A 26,115-nucleotide genomic window follows, 5' to 3' on the forward strand; every position below is an offset into this window, starting at 1 on the left:
GCATGTCTTGGCTGTCAGCTCGTCGCGGTGGGGGAGGGGGGTTAATTTGAAAATCTCAGCCTTAACTTCTGTGCATGTCTGCCCTTTGTGCCAATGGCCTAAAAATAATTTGTCTTTGTTAAAGCAGTTTCACATCCACATATGAAAGTCACTATAAAATGTTAAGTATATTGTTATTGTTGAGCATACAGAATGTTGACTTTGAAAGCAACGTCTATTCACTTTTCACTATTTGGAAAGATGATATTGAGAGAGAACTAGAATAGGGCTTAACTGAAGGTAACATGAAAGCTCTGAAAGGGGCTCCAGGGGACGTGCTACGCTTTCCACCCTGTTATGGACAAAGGTGAATAAAGGGAGCAGCAAGATTAGCAGGAAGTCATATTTTAATGCTGGAGACATAAGATAAAGACTTGTCTGAAAACAAAGTCTCTAGTCAGCAGTATGAATAAAATGCTAGGTTCCTTAAAAAAATAAGAGGACCCAATCATAAAAAAAAATAAATCAAACCTCTGTTTTTATTGCAGTATTTACCCTTCTGCTCTTCTGAACATGGAAGCTCAGAAGGTACGTGTCAGCAGGCAAGCTCTCCACATATAATTAAATGAGTAGGTTGGTTCCAAGATGTGATATGACAGACATGTGTAATATTGTGTAATATGAAGTGTGTAATAAAAAGACACAGAGGCTATTTTATTTTTCTAAAAGCAATACTGTATAGTACTGAACTAGTTTTGTTAGTCCCTCTGATGGATACAAAGTGCAAAGTGGTATCCATATGGCCCTATGGAAGTATAACATCACATTCTTCTAGCTTATACAAGTTTAATGGCACTGAATTAGCATGGGCTGCCCTTTGGTGCTAATTCTTTCTGCACTCAGGGGGTTAAAGGAGCTTCATACTATCCAGATGTTCAGTGGCTCCTGCAAATGAAAGATTAGCAATTTTTGCAACTGCTGCTCTTTCTTCTGCTCCCTTTCTAAAGCTGATATTTTCCTTAAGAACTTGCTTAGTATCTGAGTCAGAGGAATCTCTTCCCTAAGGTAAATCAATCAATAGGCTGCACAAGAAAAGGAACAAAATGTAGAGGAGGCAGGCCTGAGTTGTATTAATTTGTTTACAGGTATTGCCTTCCAGGGACCAATACATTCGTCCCAGGGTTTAATTTTCCTATGTGAAATAGGAATAAAACACAGCATTATTTCAGGGTATAAAAATAATAATACTAAAAAGGAGCCCAAATTTCTTAAAAAAAAAACCATCTTTTTTAGTGCTAGTGAATAAGTGTCCCTTTTAATTTTTCACATTAGACTATAGGTAAGTGATGCAGTTATCAGAAATACAGCTATCTTAACTCCCACCTGCCACCAGCAAGGCTTCCTGGAGAGAAATAGGAAAAGTGGCCAAAATGAATTCCAATAAATGAATGCCAGCTTAATATCTACTAAGCCTGTCTTTTGTATACATAGGTTTACTCAGGTTCCTGCTGCTGCAAGAGCTGTTCAAGCATGGAATAAGTAGAGTTCCAATGAGACAAAACCTTCTGCCTCAGCTGGCATTTAACAACCTGTTTTCTTGCTGCAGCTCAGCTAGAATTTTTCTAACCTTAACAGAACTGGTAGATTTCACATCTTGCTCTAATATGTACTTTTTCAGTGCTCCAGATATCATACAGGAAGCAATGAATCGTCTGAAGCAGAAAGCAATGTCAGATGTGTGTTTCTAGCGCTGTGACTGCGCTTCATGAAACTTCTCTAATGAAGACACTCACCAGGCTGTTCTTGCTGTTCTTCCTCTGCCTTCTGTGGAGTCCAGAAATGTCTTGTGCCTGGGAACAAGCTTTTTCTTGCATAGCTCCACCAGCTTCCATGGGAAAACTAGGTGGAGATACCATCATCTTGCATTAGTAAAGCCAACGTGGGGGCATGACGGTAATGAGTTATTTGAAGAAAGTACTGCCTTAAACTTATGACTACTTGAATTAATTGTTTATTAGATTTAATGGGCATTAATGTTTGTTTGACATTTATTCTCAGGGCTCTGAGGGCATTGCCAGCCTGACCGTCCATGCCAAGCTTCCCCCAGGGTTCCTCCCATCCCTGCCCATTGCTCCAAAACAGCGAGGGTCCTAGACCTGGAAATCCCTTTGTTGACAAGGAGCACAAAACAGTTTGGGAACACTGAGTTGGGTAAAGGGAAGAGACACTTTGAGGAAAAGGGTTCTTCCAAAGCAGAGACTCAGTTATGGACTTCCAAGGATTTCAGTGTGGCCCATCAGAGATGCACCATGGCAGCCTGAGGCGCACAGCTACATTGTAAATAGTTCAGGACTAGCATGGACCATATGGCAGGTGAGCTGTGGCACACATGGATCGATAGGTCACACATACACTTACGCGTTATTGCTCTGGGAGGAAAAGTTATTGGTAGGGAGGCAGTTGTGTGCTGGGAACCCAAGGCCATAGTGAAAAGGAGATGCAGAACAAGGCAAATAGGTGAAATGCCAGTCTCTTTATGCTGCAGATCTTTAAACTTTACTGGACTTCATGAAATGTAAGAGTTTCTCCATTGCCCATATGCTTACAGAGGCAGTAACCACCCTGTTCTTTCTCACAACAGCTTAAAGGATCTTGAAATCTGCAGAAGGAAGGAAAGAGAGGGAGAGAGATTAAAGGGGCGGGGGGGGGGGGGGGGGGGGAGGGGATAAAACCTAAAAAAAAGGATCTTGCATCAATTTCACCAATGTGAGGATCTCAAGGGATGGACAAGCTGATTCTCTAGGCCTTCTTAACTCTCGTCCCCTCCTACTTGTCCCCTCCTAAACATCTTTGATATGTCAGTGGTCAGCTATGCTTATATATTGTGAAGAGATCCACAGAATTTTATTGTGATGTGATCTGTTTAGCAACAATATTTATCACAGATCAGATTTATAAGCAAGCATGGTCCACTTGCATACACTTGTCCTTTGTAAGCAAATGTTTGATTTTAACCCTGGGAGGTACTACATCCCCAGTCAAACAAAAGCAGAATCTCAGCAAGAGGAGGCCTACACCTTAGCATGTTACTTGGTTCTAGCATGAGGGATCCTGAAAGATGCTTTTGTAAACCTCAGGCTTTGGGAAAGTGGAGGGAGCTCCAGTGGCTGGTGAAGAGACTCCTGTCTCTTACCATTCCAACAGAAGCAGCAGTTTGTGGATGCAGCAGGAAAGAGTTACAGCAAAGGGGGCAAGGACTGATGGAGAAAGTTGATCAGATCAAAGAATTGCACTCTTGAAAACTAATACCTTTACCTCTGTGTTAGTAAGGCCTACAAACTCAGTCAGAGCATAGCAAGTGGGAGAGTACAGTACCTGGCACCACTACCTAATTCAGGAATTGTGCGCTACAGTGATGAGAGGCAGGTATTTGGAGGGCACTGAATCAGCAGCGATGAAAAACTTACTGCAGAGATTTTGCTGATCTATCAGACTAAAGCTGCTGTTGCCCAAGCAGTGAGCTCAGAGCCAAGGCCCTGTGGATTGTCCCCATTAGGGTGAGAAAATCATGATGATCTACTATTTTGGATATAGTTCCTTTTATTTTCCAGAAACGCGTAAAGCCTTGCTTCTCAGAGCATGGGCAGAGAACCAGACAACAGGAGCCTGTTTCACTTTTTACAGCTCCTGGCTTCTTTTAGTCAGCATTCAGTCCCCAAACTCTCTCTCCAGGTAGCTGTTTTGTTTCAGGGCCACATTAGTAGTGCTCTTGCATCTGTTGTGTTTTACCTCACTGACTCTTCCCTCAGCTGCTCTGGTCTTTCTGTTTCTCAGAGACACTGAATTACAGCCCGGTGTATCAGCCCACAGTTTGCTGTGCCAGCCACCAGGGACATTGATTGGTTTGTAGATAATGTCTCTCTGTGAAATTTTTGCTTATTGTTTTGTTCTGGGGAATGGTCCTTCTCCACCAGATCCCTGATATCACAAAAGGACACTTGTGGCTTTCTACAGCTATCTGAAAAGAAGGTGGAAGACTAGTTCTGTCAACTACAATTCAGTCCATCTTGTGAGAGTAGTCTAAAACCATTTTTTTTCTGTCAGCTGTCCAATGAAACAGCTCTCTGTCCCAGTAGGAAACATGTAATTGAACATTAAGCCAGTGTCAAGGCACGACTTTATATCCACCAGTCCATTGTAGGGTCCAAATGCAAACCAAATATTTGCAGGAGTGAATGTTCTCTCTCAAAGACCAGATACAACATGAGCTCTATCCTGTATAACAAGCCTATGCACTTCAGGAAATATCTTGGGATAATTAAATTCTACAGGGAAGCCATGATCACTAGAAAACATCACAGCTCCACCTCTTCCCCACTCCTTTCCTCTGTACTATGGGAAACTGTTTTCTCTCCGTAATACTGTCTCCCTATTTATATTTTGCTTCCGCCACTCAGCTCAGCCATAATCCCACATCACACTGTGTTCCTTCTGTCTAGCTGGCTTCCTTGAGTCTGGCTGGCCTTGCATCACACTGACCAAGGCACCAAACAATGCCAGTGGACACCTCAGAACAGGAACAGCGTCTCTGCCACATCACAGGATTTACCATAATTTAGGCAATGAAAATGAGAGTACTAGTAAGAAAAGTCACCTTGGCTGTCCAGCTCCTTCTCTCCTTGAACTCCAGTGGCTCCTTGGCTTTTGAAATAATGTAGCACAGAAAGCTGGTCTCCCAGGCACTGAGTTTCTTCTGCTGGGCTCTAGCCAGCTGCTCTCTTTGCCTGCTTTCTCTCTTCATTGACAATTTATTGGCTGCCCTACACCTATTTTTTTTCCTCTTAAATTTTCTCTTTTCTGGGCAAGTGTTATACTTGACTCACCTGGCAGTATATTTCCTCCGTACTTGAGCAAGAACATGTCAACTGCAAAGAAAAAAAAAGCGCCGTCCCTCACCGAACCTGCCACAAATGCCACGGCCATGCCTGTTAGCATCGAAATACAGCGTGCTTGGGAAATGAAACTGCTCTTCCATTTCAGTGCTACCTCCTGCTTGTACCTTTGTACTTGGTTTGTTTGGATCATCTCAGAAGGCTCTGGAGGATGGTCTCAGACATCCCTGCCTCCCACCTCACTGGTGGCCTCTCCTTCCACCAGGCTCCGAGCTCAGTTTCCTTATTCCCCCTTTCAGCTGCTACACCCAGTGGCTCCCATGGGTATTCATTTCTATGCTGAGCTTCAGAAAGCATGTTTAAAATCACTTTACATTTAAATTAGCTAAAGGCCATAATGTTTGGATTATGACTAAAGAGCAAGCGTGTTGTAACTCTTTCCTCTCCTTTGAAATTTAACATCTGGATTAAGGAAGGATGGAGTTTTTCCTTCTCCAGCTCTGCCTTCATCCTTTCTCCCAGCAGGTCCTCGGGTCTAGCACCGGTTGGAATAAACTGCCTGTCCGTGCTTGGGACTAATCGGGACTGGCCACAGGATGTCACTATTACTCCACAAACATGCAGAGAGTGAGGTGTTTGTTTATAGAAGGGCAGAGTCTGAGCTTTAGCTGTCCACACCCCAGATCCTGCCAGCGTGCTCAGCTCCGGCGTGGTACTTCAGGAGACACGTCCTGATGCTCCTCAACAGAGCCACAATCCCTTGTAGAATCTGGTGGTGTGTGCTGATGCCATGTGTGTGTGCGTGAACGCGTGCACACGCTAGCTTCAATTTGCCCCAGGTTCACACAGCCCTTGGATTGCACCTTGGATATAGGATTCAATTGACTGAAGTCAGCCAAGGATTGCTTTGTTTCAGGCCAAACTCACATTAGGCCTCTGAGTATCAAATGGTTCCCTGTAAAACCTTAAATCAGCCCAGATCCCCTCCAGCTCAGTCTAGGCTCATAAAACTTATGGTAAAATTCAGTTTCAAGTCCATAACAAAATGCAAAGGCAGGTTTCAGGTTCACTTTTGGATTTTGTTCTGAATGTTTGCTTAGCTCTGCTCAATGCAAGGTCACACAGACTGAATGGGGGAAAGGCTTTTAAAACGTTTTCATTCTCCAAAACAGAGATAAGCACATGGCTGTGAGCTGGTGCAACCATGGGGTGAACATTCAACTGCAGCAGCAGAGAGAAATGTCTATTCAAGAGAAGTAGATCTTCATAACTGCAGACAGAAACCAGACTAAGTAAAAGGATCAGAAGAAAACTTCTCCATTCTGGGAAGCTCACTATCAACGTGTCAGCATAAAGAGTCTTGCTCTTTTCTCCTCCTTGCCTCTTCAGCACCTTGTCCTTCCCTCCTCGTTTCCCGAGATGTATGAGCTGCTGTGCCTCAGCTCTGCTGTCTTGGGGAGTCTCCAGCTCCTTTCCATGCCAGTAAATTTTATTATTCACATCTTTCTCACAAAACATCCAAATTCACTAAAATGTGTCCTCTGGATATAAATTATCCTTGATTTGCTGAATTTTGAGAACTTATTCCATGTTTACACCTCACTATACTGAATCCAAGAAGTTTGCGGTTATTGGTACCAGCTTTTTTTTCTGGAGAAGCATTATGAGGATTCAGATATCATTGGCAATTCAGAAAAAAGACCCCTCACATATGTACAAATACTATTATGTTCTTAATTTTTGCATTTTTGCAGAACTTTGGTGATGTACTAAGACTTCTCTTACAATTTGGGAATCCTTCTGGTAGCACTAGGCATAATTTTTACTCTTTGGATAATAAGGTAGCTAAACCACCAGAGGTAATCATATCCTATTCCTCTATAAACCAGGAATGTTTTTTTCTCAGTATTCGTTCAGGAATGCCTATTCTTACGGTGCTGTTGCTGTGATGGGTAACAGGCAACAGATGACCCATGGAAAAGAGACTTCTACAGAAGATCGATTTGGGCAGACCTATCTAAAAATATGCTACCTGGGCGCACTTTATGTATAAGTTAGGATTGTTATTTTGGGAACCAAACTTCACTGGTATGACCTTGGTGGGCTAAGATAAGTTGGAAAAAGTCTATTATAAAAATCTAGAAGAGGATTTCTTTGGTTTCTGAGGAGCAGAAATATAAAAGTCTGTAAAAGTGAAGCGTTTCTACCTTATCAGAGGTGGAGAGTTTCCACAACTCTTGTTATGTATTTGTATTTTTCTGTAGTCTCAGTGCCTTGTCACCAAGTCCCGTGGGCTTTAACAATAAACCTCAGGCCTTGGTATTTGCTACATCCTACTGTTCAGCTTGAAGGATTCTTGATTTGGACTTTGCCTGCTAACCTAATGCTTTTTGTGCTGTTTCTTGCCTTCAACAGATAGAAGGAAACATCATGCAGCCAGAAGACTTCCCTTCCAATTCCAGCTTCCAGCCAGAAACCAACGGACGGGAGAGGAGGCTGCTACCTCTAGGGAGGAACTGCTGTTCCAGGCTGGCAGAATTTAAACTGTCCACCTGAATTTGACTGTGAGGAAGCTTCATTTTCAACATCCTCTTTCTGCTGCTTTGTATGTCTCCTTAGGTACAGAAACTGAGCTGTCAAATCAGCTACAGCTACAAGAGACTGAGAAACCTTGAGCCAGGCTAGTCCAAAGCTACACAGGTAACGAGTTAAAGAAAGCAGCTGTTGGCACATTTAATGAGGTAGATATGAACCCTGTATTTTTCATGTTATTATGGTTACCATCCATCTAGGAAAGAATTTGTAATATAGAGGTGGCTGCCTAGGCTCATTTCAGTTAACTGGAACAGCAGAAGTGGCATAACTTGCCCAAAAAGCTAAGTGGAAAAATAGCTGGTAAATACCTATACTGAACCGTGTGCTCACACGGTTGTATTGCTAACAGCACTGGAGACAGCTAGTTTAAAGCTAGCCGGAATATATCTGGTGATTTGGCTTGTCATGTCCACAACCTACATCTTTGCTTCAGAGAAACAGCCAACTGCTACAGGTCCATAAAGATAGCAATTTCTGTCCCCATGCCCCAATACCAGTTCAGTGCTGAGAGAAAGAGAGGCTCCAGCATCCTTCCCAACACTTGCTTCAGCTCATAGCACATCGCTGCAGGGAGGCACATACCATGTGCTCATCCCACAGCACACACCCTTTATTCTCTGTGCCAATATAGAAGGTCAAGGTAAGTCAGCAGGCAGCACAAATGGGTTTGACACACAGACCAGCTCATATTTCCATTGTTGAAGGAACTGATTTTTAGACATACCTGGTAGGATAGATCTGTCTTGTCTCATTGTCATTAGACAATGACAAACGATTTTGAAGCCACTATCACAGGGAGTTAACATCATCTGATCAGAACAGAGCATCATCCGTGTAATCCACAAGCCTGACAGACCAGGCTGCTCTATTTTTGTGTTTATCTTTCATTCTCTTATGCAAGTATTTTCTGTAACCAGAATCTTCATCTAAGGAACCTGGTCCCCGGCTCTTTACCCATACATTTTGCATTTAATACCATGTCCTTTACAGCTGAGCTGCAGCTCTCAGAGTAACAAAAACATGTAGTTGCATCTAGCAGTTCCATTCCTTTTCTGTCTGTCCAGTTGCGGTGATGATTAAACCAATTTAGTTTAGAGTTGGGAGTCACAATTTGGATGACTTATACTATTTATTCTTACATTGCACAAAGAGCATAGTGTATATAGAGGTACGTCAGTATATCAAGATGCATCTGAGGCCTTATTCCTCCAGAGGCAAGCATGGAAGTTCAGGTTAGAAATCACTGCACTGAAGTCAGTTGGATATAGTGGAGATATAAACAAAATTGGACTTGGTACTATTTCCTTAGCGATTGCTGAGTCTTGACTATTACACTGGGTATTTCACATCGTGCCTTTAGACATGCACCATGATATTCGAGTTAAATGTCTTATTTCCTCTATTTTGTCTGTCTTGGACCTCTCCCTGTGCTTTATACCCTAACATTGCCTTACAGAAACTAATGTATGGCTGTATGCTCATATCCTATTACTACAGGTGAATGAGGAATAAGGACACCTGTCAAAAATGGTATTATCTGCCTCATCTCCTTTAGCTTTGGGAATAGCAGAGCTGCTTTGAGGTATCAGAAGAAAGCACAGCAAGATTTTTTAAAATCAGTCTGATTGCATACATGGTCAGAGTGCTTTCAGGTGGCACTTCAGCACAGAAAAGGTGAATTGATTTTCTTTGGTTTAGCCATTCAAGTCACAAAAACAGGCTAAATACAAATGTAATAATTTTACAATGTATCCACTAGATGGTAGCCTAGCCTTATCCTTTCCATTTACCAGGTACATCAAGACATACTATATGATGACCAATGATCCATCTCAAGAAATCTCATTGTGTATATTTTTACTGTCAAGGAGATACTTGCCCAGCCAGTCCTAGCATGTGAGCAGGAAAATGCAACCCCTAAAAATTCCTCCTTGTCAGAAATGCATTTGCCCACTGCCCCAGTTCAGATCTGGTGGGAGGTTTTGGTGATCCTTAGGAAATATCCAAGCAGTATAAACTCCATAATCCTGGCATCTGCAGTTATGTTCTTGTTATTATTTCAAATTCAGAACAGTCGTTCACATTGGTCAACACAGTGGTTTTCCTGATTACACTGGTACCTAACATTATATTTCTTATTTAAAACATTATATTTCTTATTTTCTAGAGCATGATTAGCCTTTTATTAAAGGTCAGATTTTATACAGAAAGTCTAACAGGTTTTTCTGCATAACATTTTTGAAAGAGATAATCAATAGTAGGTCAATGTACAAGTCTTCCCCTGATCCTTCCAGAAAAAGATCAGGATAGTCATGAATTTTTGTGCCTCCTAAGCAAAATGCACTTCTTTGATCCATTTTTCCCAATACAAATAAGAAAATAGAGAGCAAAGGGGAGAGATATATTATTAAGAAGTATCATCCCTCTTCACAATGGTATCAATGTACTGACAAAGGGAAATACAATCGCCAAGGACTTTAAAGGAGAATGGAAAACAATAAAGATTACAGTATTTTGTGCTGTTTGTGGCATACACTGACTGAAATAAAAGCATGCCACACAGCAGCTTTTCTGCTGTGCATGCCTCTAATCTCTGTCCTTGCAGTGCTGCGAGGTAGGAGGTCGCAGAGAGCAGCAGGTGTTTGACAGACCTTTCACTTTAATGACATTATATCAACATGCCACAAAATGTCATAGCTACCTCTAATTAGCTGCATAAGCATTTTCTACTCATAGACATATATATATTTTATATATATATATAAAAAAAATCTTCCTAGAAATTTCACTCCAAGCTGGTTCCACCAGCCCCTGTGAGGGACTGCAGATGTGTCTGAAGATCAAGGATCTCTAAGGCCATTGACAGGTCTCAGATATTGAGGTTGAAGGTATTCAGGTGAAAACTAGGGACAGAAGACATCTCGGAGAGCCAGCATGAGCCCTCACTTCTGTTCAATACAGGGAGGTGACCATCAGCCATTACAGTATGGCACAGATTGCAGGCTATTCTTAGCCTTGAAAGCACACTGACTAGGTACAAGGATATTTCTAGAACTGTTGTGTCACAAATTTCTCCCCTAAAACTTTTTTTTTTTTTTTATTAAAATTAACAGAAGCCTAATTGGCAGGATTCCTATGTGCAGATCTGGAAGTACATTTACACCCTAAATTGTTTTTACTCAGCAACTGAAAATGCTTCCCTAGTTTCTGCATCTCATTTGTATGATACACGGCAGTTAATAGAACACTTAGGAGAGTTATTAAAAATGCTCATTCCATACCATCTTTGCCATTTTTATATTATACCAAGGGGAGTGAAGCTCACTAATGCAATACTAAAGCCCTTCAGAGTTCTAACTACTCTAGTTTTTGTGCTTGGTTCATGTACCATGGGTTCATATAATGTGGTCTGAATGAAAAAAAGAGAAATATAAGGAAGGTCTCCTCTGACTTACTGTGCTTGGTCATTCAGTCAAGATCAGGTAGAAAGGAAGCTGACCAGGAGCGTATGGCAAGTCCGTCTATATTCATCTATAGAAAGACAACTATGGTTAAATATTAGTTTAATTATAAGGTATTTGTGTATTACCTGCTGTGGTGGGTTGACCTTGGCTGGCCACCAGGTGCCCACCCAGCCACTCTCTCACTCCCCTTCCTCAGCAGGACAGGGGAAGAAAATAAGATGAAAAGCTCATGGGTCATGAATAAGGACAGAAAGATTTCTCAGCAGTTACTGTCATGGGCAAAACAGACTCAACTTGTGGAAGTTTATTTTAATGTATTGCCAATTAATAATAGAGTGTGATAGTGAGAAATAAAAAATAAAACTAAAACCACCTTCTTCCCAGACTCACCTTCATTCCTGACTCTTCTACATTTTCCTTTCCACTGAGCAGTGCCAGGGGAATGAGGAATGGGGGTTGCAGTCGGTTCATAGCGCTTCATCTCTGCCACTCCTTCCTCCTCATGCTGTTCCCCTGCTCCAGCTTTGTGTCCCTCCCACAGGATACAGTCCTTCATGAACTGCTCCAACACAGGTCCTTCCTGCAGGCTGCAGTTCTTCAAGAACTGCTCCAGCGTGTGTACTTTCTAGGGGGTGCAGTCCTTCAGGAACAGACTGCTCCAGTGTGGGTCTGCCATGGGCTGCAGTATCTGCCAGAAAACCTGTTCCTGTGTGGGCTCCTCTGTGCAGGCCACAGCTCCTGCCAGGAGCCTGCTCTAGCTTGGACTTCCCATGGGTTGCAACTTCCCTCAGGGCATGTCTGCCTGCTCCACTGTGGGGTCCACCGTAGGCTGCAGTGTGGATATCTGCTTCAACATGTTTCTGCAGGGGCTGCAGGGGGACATCCTGCTTCATCGCGGTCTATTCCATGGGCTGCAGGGGAATCTGCTCCAGCAGCTTGAGCACCTCCTCCCCTCTTTCCTCATGAACCTTGATGCCTGTAGGGCTGTTTCTCTCACATTTTTCTCTCTCTTCACTATCACAGATGCTGTGCAGCATTTTTCACCCTTTCTTCAATACATTATCACAGAGGAGCCACCAGTATCACTGACGGGCTCAGCTTTGGGCAGCAGTGCGTCCTGCAGCCAGCTGGTGCCAACTCTGGCTGACGTGGGGGCAGTTCCTGGTCTCTTATCACAGAAGCCAAACATGCAGCCCCCCTGCTACCAAAACCTTGCCGTGTAAACCCAATACATCCACCTTTTCATCACATCAAATAAAAATCCACATCTTTCTACATTTAGGATAAATATAGAGTTGCTCAACTGCTGGACTGAAAAGGATCCCTAGCTGGTCTCCTTCTCCTCTGCCTCTAACGCACAGACATTACAGGTCTTATTGTTACTCCTGGATAATTCACAGTCTGAAGGACTGTCTCCTTCATTTCCTACATCCCCTGCCAGGGATATCAAAATCCAAGAAGAGAATAAAACTGAGAAATGCAGCCAATTGCAAAATGTGTTCATCAGTTGTTAAATTTTAAGTGCTAATATCTGACACTAGAAAATGGAGGACTGTGTAGTGTGACCTCAGGCATTTTGTACTGGCACATGAAGAATGCAGCTATGCTGATGTTTAAGGAGAAGTCCCCAAGCAGCACTGTTGATCATTTAATGAAAAGTTCTGCTCAGAATTTAATTGCCTTTAAAAGAGAAATAGGTGAATACTATCCTGATTTTTAAAGAGAGGAAAAGAAAGTAGAGATTACACAGTCCCACAATAAGCATCAATCATGCTCATGCTGCAGCTACAGCATTCTGTACACCCAGTTTTTGAAAGGATACAGCAGAGGCAGGAAACAAGATGAATAGGAGTCTGATGTGATTACTGTATGAAAGGAACCAAAGAGAATGGAACAGTTGAGCACATGGAGATGTGCAGGAACAGGCAAACTGCTGTACTTAGAGCAGTATGTTATAAAGAAGGAAAGTAAGATGCTCATAGTTGTCATAGAGTACATTGAATTATTCTGAAGGGCTGGTAAAAGGAAATGCCTTCTACACACCCTGCAATTAGTCTCACTGTATCAAGATAATATCAATGTAAATCCCTAGTATGATCCAAAAGAGAATGCTTCAGAGACTCCAGGTCCTGCTTTGAATCTGAACTTTACAGCTAGAATTGAACGCGAATGTATCTGTTAAAAGGTATTAAAACTTGTCAGTGAGAGAACATATGTTGCAGAAACAGAAGTACACAAATGACATACGTGTTTCACATTTGTCTGCTTCCCTGCACTATACATGAAGGCCATAGTTGCCATTTCACGTGACATCACTTACCAATGAAGTCTGAAAAGGCAAAACCATTTCAAAAGAAACCTTTGCCCTTGACAGTGGCAGTGGCTGCAGGGGCAGCTGTAAACAGTTAAGGACTTACTTGCCTCAGGAGGTCCTTAGAGGTAGAAGCTGTTCTTTAAATTTGAATCCCATTTCATCAAAAATAATGTAGAAGGGTCAGCAAAACCTAAATCCCAGTACTTATGCAAACCCAGCATCGTGCAGCGCAGTGTAGACTGCTGCACCCTTGTGCTCATTACATGCCATTGATCACACCATTAGGAACTCGCCAGAAGAACCCACATCAACAGAAACTTCCACCTCGTTAAAACAGAAAGCCAGTCCCCCTTCTTTGGGTGATCTTTCAACCCAGTGCTGGCATGCCAGCAGGACTACACAAGAACATCCTACCAGAGCAAATTGCAAAAGATGGTGTGCAATCAATAATCGTTTGAGTTAATGATAGCTACAGCGGGGCAAAAGCAAATGCCCACTACAGACAAGCCCCAGCTGAGATCTATGAGGCATTCAAAGTGGGCCAGGATGTTTTATTGGTAAGGCAGGTCAATCAACATGTAATTGATTTTAATTAGCACTCTGTTGAACCCTTCACATGCAGCCAGCTGTTAGCTCCATCACCAGCAGATGAATTTCACCAAAAAAAAAAAAAAAAGTACAAAATACTTTCCTGCAATATGAAAACTTGAAAGTAAATGATTTCTAAACTGGTCCTTAGATGTAGAAACTTTCACCAGTCATTCATTAATGTGAAAGGCAAATATTCCAGCATCACTGGCAGCTGGACTTTTAAGGTAACTTTTGATCCTTAGGGGCCTAATGATCATTAAATAATGACATATAAACCTAAACCACATTGTACTGGATAATCTTTCAGCAACCAGACACTTACATCCACATAACACAGTGATGTGACTATTGATTACATTACAGGCTAAGCCACAGCAATTTAATTTCTGTGAAGGTCTACTGGGTAATTTGCTGAGGAGCGTTCTGCAGAAAGCACTGTGGCAGCTGCTATATGTTGACTTCAAGACTGGTAACTCTGACAGTGACCAGCAGCTGTTCTCCAGGAGACTGGGAAGATGCTAGAAAATATAGGATCTCTGCAGGACTTTAAGAGACATCTTGCATCTTGGTGCAGCCTGGGTGAGATTTACTCACAGACCAAATCAAGTTGAAAATCCACTGTTGAGGTAGCTCTGGTCTCAGCACTCGTATCTTCTGCCTTAAGTAGTTCCTTTGGACCTCACATTCCCTGCTTGTGTCTTCCCTAGTTTTGACCATCTCACATGCTTTCTTCACTTTCTGTTCCTACCATGCTGTGGAAGTGCGATCCCATACAGCACCTCGTTTTATACTTTCCCATATTACAAGTGAGGAGGCGAAGCCCTAAAGTGAAGGTCCCTAAGCATGTGAAAGTACCTCAGCCCTATTGATTGGAAAAGGATGACTAGGAAAAATGTGGGCTCGCTGCTGAATGAGGTAGATGCTCTGCTGATGGACTCAGAGAAGGTAGTTACTAAATGCCTTCTTTGCCTCAGTCTTTACCACCAAGGCCAGCCCTCTGGTTTCCCAGACCCTGGAGGCAAAAGAAGTCTGGTGAAAGGAAGGTTTTCCCTTGGTTGAGAAGAATATTGTTAGAGATCATTTAAGCAAACTTGACACCCACAAATCCATGGGCCCCAATGGGATGCACCCCCAAGTGCTGAGGAAGCTGGCAGATGTTATCGTCAAGCCACTCTCTGTCATCTTTGAAAGGTCGTGGAGGACAGGAGAGGTGCCTGAGGACTGGAGGAAAGCCAGTGTCACTACAGTCTTCAAAAAGAGCAAGGAGGACCCAGGAAACTACAGGCTGGTCAGCCTCACCTCCATCCCTGGAAACATGAAGGAACAGCTCATCCTGGAGGTCATATATAAGCATGTGGAGGAGAAGAGCGTTTTCAGGAGTAGTCAGCATTGATTTATTTATCAAGGAGAAATCATGCCTGATCAACTTGATAACCTTCTGTGATGGAATGACTGGCTGGGTAGACAAGGGGAGAGCGATGGATGTTGCCTACCTTGACCTCAGGAAGGTTTTTGACACTGTCTCCCATAACATCCTCACAGGTAAGCTCAGGCAGTGTGGGTTAGATGAGCGAACAGTGAGGCAGATTGAGAACTGGCTGAATGGCAGAGCTCAGAGGGTTGTGATCAGCAGCGCAGAGTCTAGTTGAAGGCCTGTGGTTAGCGGTGCTCCCCAGGGGTCAGTACTGGGTCCAGTCCTGTTCAACTTATTCATCAATGGCCTAGATGAAGGGACAGAGCACACCCTCAGAAAGTTTGATGATGACATAAAACTGGGAGGAGCGGCTGATACACCAGAAAGCTGTGCTGCCATGCAGTGAGACCTGGATAGGCTGGAGAGGTGGGAGGAGAGGAACCTCATGAAGTTCAGCAAAGGCAAGTGTGAGGTCTTGCACCTGGGGAGGAACTCCATGCACCAGTACAAGCTGGAGCTGACCTGCTGGAAGGCAGCTCTGCAGAGAGGGACCTGGGAATCCTGGTGGACAGCAAGCTGGCCATGAGCCAGCAGTGTGCCCTGGTGGCCAAGAAGGCCAGTGGTATCTTGAGGGGCATCAGGACGAGCATGGCCAGCAGGTCTAGGGAGGTTGTCCTCCCCTTCTACTCTGCACTGGTGAGGCTGCATCTGGAGTGCTGTGTCCAGTGCTGGGACTCCCAGTTCAGGAGAGACAGGGAACTACTGGAGAGGGTCCAGCAGAGGGCTATGAAGATGGTTAAGGGGCTGGAGCATCTCCCCGATGAGGAAAGGCTGAGAGAACTGGGCCTGTTTAGCCTGGAGGAGAGAAGGTTGAGACTTAAGACTCTAAGACTGAGATTTATCAATGTCTACAATATCTTAAGGGTGAGTGTCAAGAGGACAGGGCCAGGCTCTTTTCAGTGGTGTCCAGTGACAGGACAAGGGGCAATGGGCCCAAACTGCAGCACAGGCAGTTCCACCTGAATATGAGGAAAAACTCCTTTAACTTGAGGGTGACAGAGCACTGGAACAGGCTGCCCAGAGAGGCTGTGGAGTCTCCTTCTCTGGAGACATTCAAAACACACCTGGACATGATTCTGTGCAACCTGCTCTAGGAGAACGTGCTTTAGCGGGGGGGGGGGGGGGGGGGGGTAGATTAGATGATCTCCAGACACCCCTTCCAATCCTGACCATTCTCTGATTCTGTGATTACAGCAAGATCTATAAACTAAGCCCATTTAAAAAAATCATGCAATGTTTTAAAGCTGCAGCTATTAGTGCCAAAATCCCACATTTAGATCATCCAGTCACCATGTCTCAGCTCCCGTCTCAAACCCTTTAGGAGTTTTCTATACAGAAGTGTCTACATCTTCAGTTTTAATTTCATTAAGAGCCTTGAAGGGCTGCCCTTGAGCACTTTTCCTCTTGACAGAGCTGAGCAGGTTGGCACCAATTTCATGCATCAGCCCCGCTGTTGCTCATGCAGCAGACGTTTCTCCACACCTCTCCTCTTTGCATGACTCAACACAAAAAGCACTCTGAGTGCCAGCCAGCAAGCTGGACACTACATAAAGGCCACTCAAAGAGCAGCACGGGTGGTAAGGACGTTGTTCCCTGTGCTGCTTTTCCAAAGTGTTAGCTGTCAGGGGGAGACAGAGGAGTAATCCCTTCCTCTGCCAGAGAAAAGTTGGAAGCAGCCTTGAGACGACCAGGTGCAGCGGGAAGGGGAACAGGAGCACTCATTACATCCTGGAGAAGCAGTCCCACTTAGTGTGGAGTAATTATGTACGAGTCAGGTCTCAAAGAGAGAGAAAATCCTAATCTTAAGGAGTGTCCCTCAAGGAGGAAAGTCCCTGAATGCAGGTCTTTCTTCCAACAAACACCTCACTCATTGAGTTTATGGCAAAGGTGCATCTCGTGCAAAAGGGAATGTCCACAGCAGGATGGAGGGGGAGCAGATGTGCACACCCCCATGCACAGGGCACTGCACTGGATGGTAAAAGTCACAATTCAAATCATCTTAGGCAGCCAAGAAAAGGGTACAGAGATTGCCCCCAGGGACCTGAGCAGGACAGCAGCTGTGCTGCACAAGAGGGAGCAGATTCTCACTAGTCTTCAGAGAGGTTCCAGCACTCCATTGCAGGAGACAGCTGAGGATTTGGGCTTGTAAGAGGGTGAAAAAAACTCTTGGTAGCATGAAGTAGCATGCTTACATCCTGGAGCAGGTTGGACACTGCCCTGACATCTCTTGAGGAGAGGCCAGCTCTGCCAGGCCATTGCAGACCTCGTTCAGCCCCCAGTGTGCTGAGATCCTGCATTTGCTGCAGGGGAAGCATGGGTCACTGAACCCAGGGCTGCAGATACAGCTCAGACCTAAGGACAAGGGAAGCTAAGGAAAAACATGCTGTTGCTGGGAGGTTACAGAGACAGGAGCTTGGCCACTTTGGACCTTCACTGGCAGACATTTGGATGCTACAAAAAGCTACCATCACAAGTTCTGAAAAATCCTGTTTGGGCTGAGAGCTGTGTGCCTGAGTCCTAAGATGCTTCCCATGTCCTGCACGTGCAGAAAGTCTGCAGCGGAGCTGCGGGTTTGCCCTGAGCCTCAAGCTGGAATGACTGAAACCGTTTTCTTCCTTCAGCTCACAGGAGACAAGAGAAAAATGTTTCTTGGCAGTTAGTGCTCAGGCAGCCCCTGAGTTGTCATAGATTTAATTCAGCTATACCAATAGTCCACAGACTAAACTGCATCAAATATCTAGGACTACTGAGGAAAGGTAACCAGCATTTTTTCATGCATTTATACATGAAAAAAATACAAAACTCCCTGGAAAAAAAAAATTATTTTGGCAAAGCTTTTCCCATTCTCTGGGGGCAAAAAACCCTGTTCATTTTAATTTCTTAAGTTTTCCTTCTTGTTTTTAATGCAACCCAGTAATAGATTATATCTACTTTGTCCCAGACATGCAATAATTACTCTGTGGATGAAGGGTTTACAGTCAGGGCATTTAATAGGGAACTTTTTGCATGCACCCATTTCCAAATACATAAATAAATAATCTCAGAAGCAGCTAAACTCAGTATTAGCAGCTGAATTAAACTTGCATATTTCTGAAGTTCACAGTCCCATTGCCTGAGGAAAAACTAAGAGAGTGAGAGACATTATAAAAGTGGCAGAGAAATACTGAATTGCTTGGAAAAGCTGCCTTTCCCCTTTTGGTGCTAGCACTTCCGCGACAGCACCCAGCAGAGCCTGGCTTTGGTACCAGAATGGCATTAAAATATAATTGCTACAAAGGTGACCAGCCTGATACATGGACCTGTTTTGTGGGGATTTTTTTCCCTGGACGTGAAAGAGAAGAGAAACCCTTAACTGAATCAAGCTGAAATGAAAAGGCCACAGGCCACAGGCCAGAGCAGCTTGAAAGAAAAGATGAGGTTAAAAGCTATGTTGTGTGAGATCCATTTTGCCCCCTTTTCTATTCACTTATCACCACCTACACAACGACTAGTTAAATCGTCATGGGGATAACCACCACATAGATTTTTTTCTGGCAGCTAAAGTGAAACTTTATTAATTTGACAGCATCTCGGATAAATCGCATAGAGATCTAGAATGCAAGATTTCCCTGACAAAAAACACAGTTTCAAAGAAACTCAGACAACTCCATCAATAGCAACTGATACAGCTGAATATCCAGGGGGAATGTATAAAGCAGTAAAAAGCTTTTCTGGGGGGTCAGAAGATTGCCTGTAAGAAATGTGTGATAAATGTAGATTTCAAAATGACTCTACATTTGTTTGTGCATGGAAGTCAGCTGAAACAGTGAACTGGACCGGTTTTGAAATTTAAAAAATTTATTTCAGCAACAAATATCTGCTTATTTGTTCAAAAGGGAAAAGGGGAATTGCAAAAAGTTTCCAATAGAAAATTGCAAGACAGTCTGAAAATAAGTCCTGGTGGTGTCAATATGGAATTTTGTAAGTTGTGTATGATACTGTGCCAGGCCAAGCCAAAAGGGGAGACCATTTTTAGGTACAGTGGAATGAAGAAGATCACTCCTACCTGGAAGAGCTTACTCTGACCAGCTGGGTTTGAGACTCATTTTTCTTTGCCATTTGGCTTAATGATTCTATAAATGTATAAAACAGCTCCACTGTTACTATTATTATAGTAGTATCATAATTTACTATTTGATCTACAACTCTCACTTGACTACTGCTCAAAAAAATGATGCTGTGGTGGAGAAGCAGGCTGAGTCTCTCACACAACGTTTCCTCCCTGGAGCAGGAGGTGTGTGACTGGAAGCCAGAATCAGCTTCTCAGTCTACTCCCGGGGCAGACGGTTTAAACAGGCCTTGTGTATGGAAATAAAGAACAGGTTTAGAAAGCTGGGAGTGGATCACACCTCTTGGTGTATCACCTCTAGCCCATGGCTCTCTCAGACACTAGTGTCTGAAAACCCCTTTCAGAAGCTCATCAAGTGCCATCTTCCAGTCTGGTGGCTTTTTTGACCTCACTGTTAAAGGGCTGATCCAGCGTCTAGTTTTGTGAAAGTCCTTTCTTGTGTTTAACTCCCTCCCAGCTTTCATTTTCTGAGCATAAGCAAGCCAAAATCTTCTGGTGTTTTCTATTATGAAGAGCTCCCCCACTCCTCATACCATCACAGCATCCCCTCACAGTACATTTTCTAGGTTAAGTTCACCCATCTTGAACTGGGATGACCCAGACTGTATGCAACACTCCACGTTAAAACCATTTCACTGTTCATAAGTACTTATAAAATGTGGTGAACCCAATAATTATTTGACTGGGAACATAAGATACGGTCCCAGACCCTAAAGGCTCTCAAGTCACCTCTTGCACTGAAAAACACTCAAAAATACATGGCAAGACCGTTGGTAAATAAACAATTATAATGCTCTCACTTCTGACCCTCTGAGTTTGCATTTTAGTCAGGCTAATTGCTCATTGAAAAGGGGATATGTGGGGTCATTTTTTGAGAATTAATCTATTTGGTGACAGTTCTAAACTCACAGTTACTTTCCTATGATCACTTTTCAGTTTAATATGTGAACAAATGAGTCTCCATTCTAGCCTTCTGAAGTGATCACGTTGGGTTATTTGTCAATATATGTATTGGACAGTGTGTTTTTCCAACAGGTGTGCTGAACATGGAAAACTATTAATTATGTCCATATTTTTCAGGATAATTTTAATTAACCTTCATGGCAAATCAAGACGTTTCCTGTTTCAATAGTCCCACACTGACACCATCTCAAATGTAGTAATAACTTACAGTTGATAAAAGAAGTACCGGTCATCTAGTGGGTGGTCTCTAAGCAGTGAACCAGAAGACAAACTATTCCTAGCTTGCTTGCTTGCCTACAATATGAATAATGATTCTTTTACATCTCAGTTGGTTTTGTACATGTATGCATATTTTCTTCTTGCCTTCCCTCCTTGGATTTTAAGATGATTGGGTCATAGTAAACTACATTAGCAAGTAATTTGGCACAAAAGGTATGTAGCCACAGAGCAAAACTGTCAGAACTGGGGACCCAAGAGCCATGGTATTCGTCTCTCATTTTGTGTAGCATATTTTGTCCTATGCATTTTGTTCTAGTCTGATTCAAAGCCCCAAAATCCCATTAGCAGCCAAAGCACCTATGTTTCTGGTTCAGTTTGGTTCAAAAGCAATCCAGTTTGCTTTCTTGAAAACCATTCCTTGATGGAAACCAGATTGTGGTAAGTACAGGTGGCCAGGAGAGCTTCTTGAAAACTACACTCCTGCTCTGAGTGAAAACATTAGTGTATACTCATATGCTCTTTCATTTTGTTGTATGTTGTAAATGATATTAGGCTGGAGCTTTCAAAAGTTAAAACAACATTAATAACCTAGAAAGACAGAGCAAACAGCAATACATGAAGAAGAGGTAGAATGAATGAAAAAACATCAGAGCAAACCTATGCACAAAGCCAGCCTTATTAATCAAAATATGTCGGTTTGGGAATGTTTGCAATCTTGATAGAAAATGCTGGCATTCCTGAAATTATACCTTTCTGAGTTAGTTCTTCACTTAATGATAATTATTTTTTTCTCCTTCATTGGGACACAAAACCGAATATTAAAATACTAGAATTTGGTGTAAGTTACAGTTTCCCCTTTTCAGTCAGTAACAAGTCCTTTTTTTTCTAAAAATATACAGACTGAACATTTTTATCATTTTCGACGAAACATTTTGTTATTTGAGATTGTGGTTTCTCATGAGTAAATAACATTGGGCACATTGGGCCAAAAACTGGCATTTGCATCTTGCAACTCCAAGGAAGAGCCAGTAATTCAGAAGACAATGGCAAAAGCTAGATCAAAACCAAGATCTTAAGTGGTCTCCTCTTCAGCATCAAAGCCGTCGACAGCAGCTGTTACTGACTACCAAAGCAGGGCTTGATCGTTGGGAATCAAAGGTCACAGTGATGCAAGCTGTATCTCCTGACTTCTTCAAATACTGTAGGAACTTGTTGACATTTTGGAGTGAAGTAGGAGAAAACTTTGCTAAGAAGCATCTTATTCCATAGAATTCACTTAATTTACTTGAAATCTTTTGCTTTCCTTAGATTTGTTCACCTAAATGGTAACTTGTGAATCTATCTTATTAGGCACTTGATTTTTGCCTTTATGTGTGGAACACTTTCTGACAGCCACTGTTGCACAGAGTAACATTTGTATATAGTAAATGGAGGCTTAGCAATTGCATATCATCATCTACCCCAGAGAAACAAAAAATGATGATTCTTGATGCACACAGATGGCTTTTTATCTTCAGGGAAATACCAAGCAATTCTCTATGCACCATCCTCTAATGCTGTTAATGTTCATAATTACTATATGTTTTCATAACAGCATATTAAGTTTTTTTCTTCTTTATGAGCGTTTTCATTAGCCTTTGTTTACCTCCTAAAATGAACCCAAGTTCATTTCAGTTCACTGCCATACTTTCTTTTCTTCACACTTCTAACTACCAACGAGTTGCTTTACTTCAATCTAGGGCCTTAACAGGCTTAAACTAAGGCCTGCTTAAGTGGCTCCTGCCCCTGGGTCACACCAGCCCCACGCAGCGCTACAGGCTGGGGCAGAGCGGCTGGGAAGTGCCTGGTGGGAAAGGGCCTGGGGGTGCTGGTCAACAGCCAGCTGGACGTGAGCCAGCAGTGTGCCCAGGGGGCCAAGGTGGCCATCAGCATCCTGGCTTGTATCAGAGACAGTGTGGCCAGCAGGAATAGAGAGGTGTCTGTCCCCCTGTACTCGGCACTGGTGAGGCCGCTCCTCAAATATTGTATTCAGTTTTGCGTCTCTTACTGCAAGAGGGACATGGAGGTGCCGAGTGTGTCCAGAGATGGGCAACGGGGCTGGTGAAGGGTCTGGAGCACAAGTCTTATGAATAGAAGATGAGGGAACTGGGGTTGTTCAGCCCAGAGAAGAGGAGACTCAGGGAGGACTTTTTTGTTCTCTACAAATCCCTGATAGAAGACTGTAGGCAAGTGGGGTCCAGTCTCTTCTCCCAAGTAAGAAGAAATAGGATGAGAGGAAGTGGCTTTGTGCTGCGCCAGGGGAAGTTTAGATTGGATATTAGGAAAAATTTCTTCTCCAAAAGTGTTGTCAAGCATTGAAACATGCTGCCCAGAGAAGTGGTTGAGTCCCCATCACTGGAGGTATTTAAATGACATGTAGATGTGGTGCATAAGGACATGGTTAAGTGGTGGACCTGGCAGTCCTGGGTTAACAGTTGGACTCAGTGGTCTTAAAGGTCTTTCCCAACCTAAATAATACTATGATTCTGTGATTCTAAATGTCTGCTGAATGGTACCACCTCCATGCGAAGCTAGAGGGGCCAGAGATTTGCAGGTTTTAAGCTAGGTGTATCACTTGCCAGGGTTAGGTAAAAGGTCCTGTATAATCAAGTTTGGGCAATGGATGCCCAAAGATTTTATCTGCACAAAAGGTTGTTTGTTCTCAGAATGTTTACTGTTGGTGTCTAGATTGCTTTGTTTATAAAAAGAGGTTTTAAGAGTGAAAATAATCTGTCCCTTCTGAGGCATCTAGGTGGGGGATGAATTCAGCTCATTTTCTTTGCACCATCAAGACATATCTGGTGGCATATCAGATGTACCATGCATACACCTTGTGAAAGCCTCAAGAGTAATGCAAACCCAGGAGCTTACATATGAAAGCGGTGGGAACATTCAGAAAGACAATATTTCAGCCTATCAGTCTTGATAAAGGCCCAGATGGGTAAAAACGTCAGCTTTATGTGCATGTTCCAGCCACTCTCAATCAATCTACTTTCGTATGTAGGTTACTGAGTGTGTCTGCCCCAAAGCCTTGAAGGCTTTAAATCTTGTGCCCAGAGTGATGCCATTATTTTAATGATAAAATTGATCCAGGCAGACATCAACTTTCATTTTCATGGTGCCAGACTGGTGGGATTGTACTTTTCAGCTCAATGGTTCTAGAAATTCACATTGCAGTGGTGATGTATTAAATTGATTCTCCTTTGCTTTATATATCACTAACGCTGCACAGGAGAAGTGGAGGGTTTTTTCCTTTCTGCCCACATTTGGTATGATGTAACTGAAGTGCTCAAAACCAGGGGACTTTAATAATCTTTCCACAAGGTCTTACAGTGAGTCCAATTAGTGTATTAGATTTCAACCATTGTATTATTAAATGCACTGGAAAGGATTCAGTGATGAAGAGAGAAAAATAACATTTTAAGGCCTGATGTGTAGCATACCTTCCCTTTTTTCTTGTCTTTTCCACATCTCATTCTGCCTCTTAATTTTCTCTTGGAAGTTCCACCTTTACTCCTATAGCCTCTACTACCATCATATATTGTATTTATAACTTGTCTTATAAATGCTTTGTTGTCTCCTTCCCATCTTTTCCATTTCTCTCAAAACACTCCTCATAAGCTCCCACCTCTTGTTCATCCCAAGCAGACACTGTCTGGCAAGCTGTCCTGTCCTTGGACTCTTCACCACCAGCACCTTGCCAAATCCTCATACAGTAGCATGGCTCTGGACAATCACAAAAGTGAACCACAGGACAAAATCCCTAAGTGTCTTTTCTGCGCAATAGGAAATGGAATGAAATCTGCAAGCAAGTAACACCCTCTGTTCAAAGGAGCAGACACGAAGTTCAGGTACAGTGTCATCCAGTTAGGTGGTGGTTTTCGTAGTGAGGGCTCCTTGGTAGTCAAGCAGCATGCTGGGGTCAGAAAGGCAGAAAGGTGTTCTTGACACTATCACATATCTCAAAACCCCTGAGGATTTTCAGGCCACCAGCCAGTTTTGGTTTATATCCATCTTCTTGTCAGACATTGAAATAACCTTCTCTGTGAGATACTCTGAACTTGAGGAATTTACCCACAGTTTTAAAACTTCACCGATCCATAGGGAGTTGGTCAATGAGTGGTGTCTTTCTGTCACCTACAATTCCATTTTATTTTACAGGTATTCCTTCCCAGAAAATAACTGCAAAAATAAATACATTTTAAGGTTTTAAAACTTTATAGGCATAAACACATGCCTCCATATTTACATGCTAGAATCATAGCACCTCCATGCATCCATGATACCTAAAATTCATGTTTGTTGCAGGGAGAAAAACACTGTTCTTAAATCCTTGAGGCATCAAAAACATTACCAGGGGATGACTTTTGGTTTCTGTAGAACTCTGCTGCTTCCACCTCTATCAAAGTCTGTGACACTTCTCCTGAGGATTTGCTACTGCAGAAACACAGGTGTTAATCCTCAGCAACTCTGCGTGTCCAACCCACTGTGAAAATTACAGAAAACAGAGCTGTTCTAATTTATTCTGTGCTTCCCACTGCATTCAAGGGAGCAGCTCTCCAGCATTGTCCCATTTCTTCTCCTTGTTTCCTTCCCTGATGTCTCTTGGACTTTACAAGGCAGACAGAAGCCATAATGCTGCATTATCTACCAAAAGCAGGGAGTCCCTGAGTGCAATAACTATATCCTACTGTGAAGATCCACTGCCAGCAAAGCCCCTTAACCTAAGCAAGTTAATACAGAGGTTCCCCAAAGTAGCAGAGTCTCAAATCTATTTTCTTAATAGAAATAATTGTTCAAGCAGCTTGTGAAAGTGGGAGTAAATGTTGATGTTGAATTCTAAAGGGTAAGATGGAAAATTCCTTTCCTTACTGAGCAATGACTGAGCAATGTTTAGCTATTCATGCAAACCATTTATGCTTACCTGTAACAGGGAGGAAGATCAGACTGTTATATACATTTCCCATTTCACTAGCCTTGCACTAGAGTTTCATAGTCAAACTTCTCCAGTGTAAGTCCGTAATTTAAATAACACTGAAACATCAAAACAAATCAAGCTTTTCTTCCTAGAACCACAGGATGCCTTAAAGTCTAGATCCAAATTCAAACCACCCCACAGTTCTGAAAAGCTCAAATGTGGCCACATAATTGATTAAAAGTGGACTTTTCCTCATGTAATTCCCTATGACTGCTATCTAACACAGAGAATTATTTGATCGGGAAGCCATTGCATCAGGGGTGTGGAAAGTGTTATCTATAATACCTGAGGCAATCCATTGGCACTTGAGGCTTCTCAGGCCATTTTGGATTAATATTGTTGAAATTAAGGACTTTTAGCTAATTTATTGGCAGAATATTCTGATTAGTCATATACTGGTCATGACTGTAGGCTGATGGCTTCAACATTTACACTCTTCCCATCCTCTAGCCTCTCTACCTTCATTTCACTTCTAAACTATCGATCTTATTTCTCCTAG

The 26,115-nt window shown here is 42.8% G+C and overlaps 1 protein-coding gene across 1 annotated transcript in view; it reads right to left on the reverse strand.

Moving 5' to 3' along the window:
* LOC308061075 (histamine H3 receptor-like) overlaps nt 1–26,115 on the reverse strand; it is a gene marked incomplete at its 5' end in the record, with an annotated part of 96,370 nt that overhangs the window by 16,800 nt on the left and 53,455 nt on the right. The window contains one exon of the mRNA XM_080380606.1: nt 1–26,115. This exon is cut by the window's left edge and continues 16,800 nt beyond it; it is cut by the window's right edge and continues 48,069 nt beyond it.

This window comes from Falco punctatus (genome assembly GCF_963210335.1).
Source record: "Falco punctatus genome assembly, chromosome: 3".
Lineage (NCBI taxonomy): Eukaryota > Metazoa > Chordata > Aves > Falconiformes > Falconidae > Falco > Falco punctatus.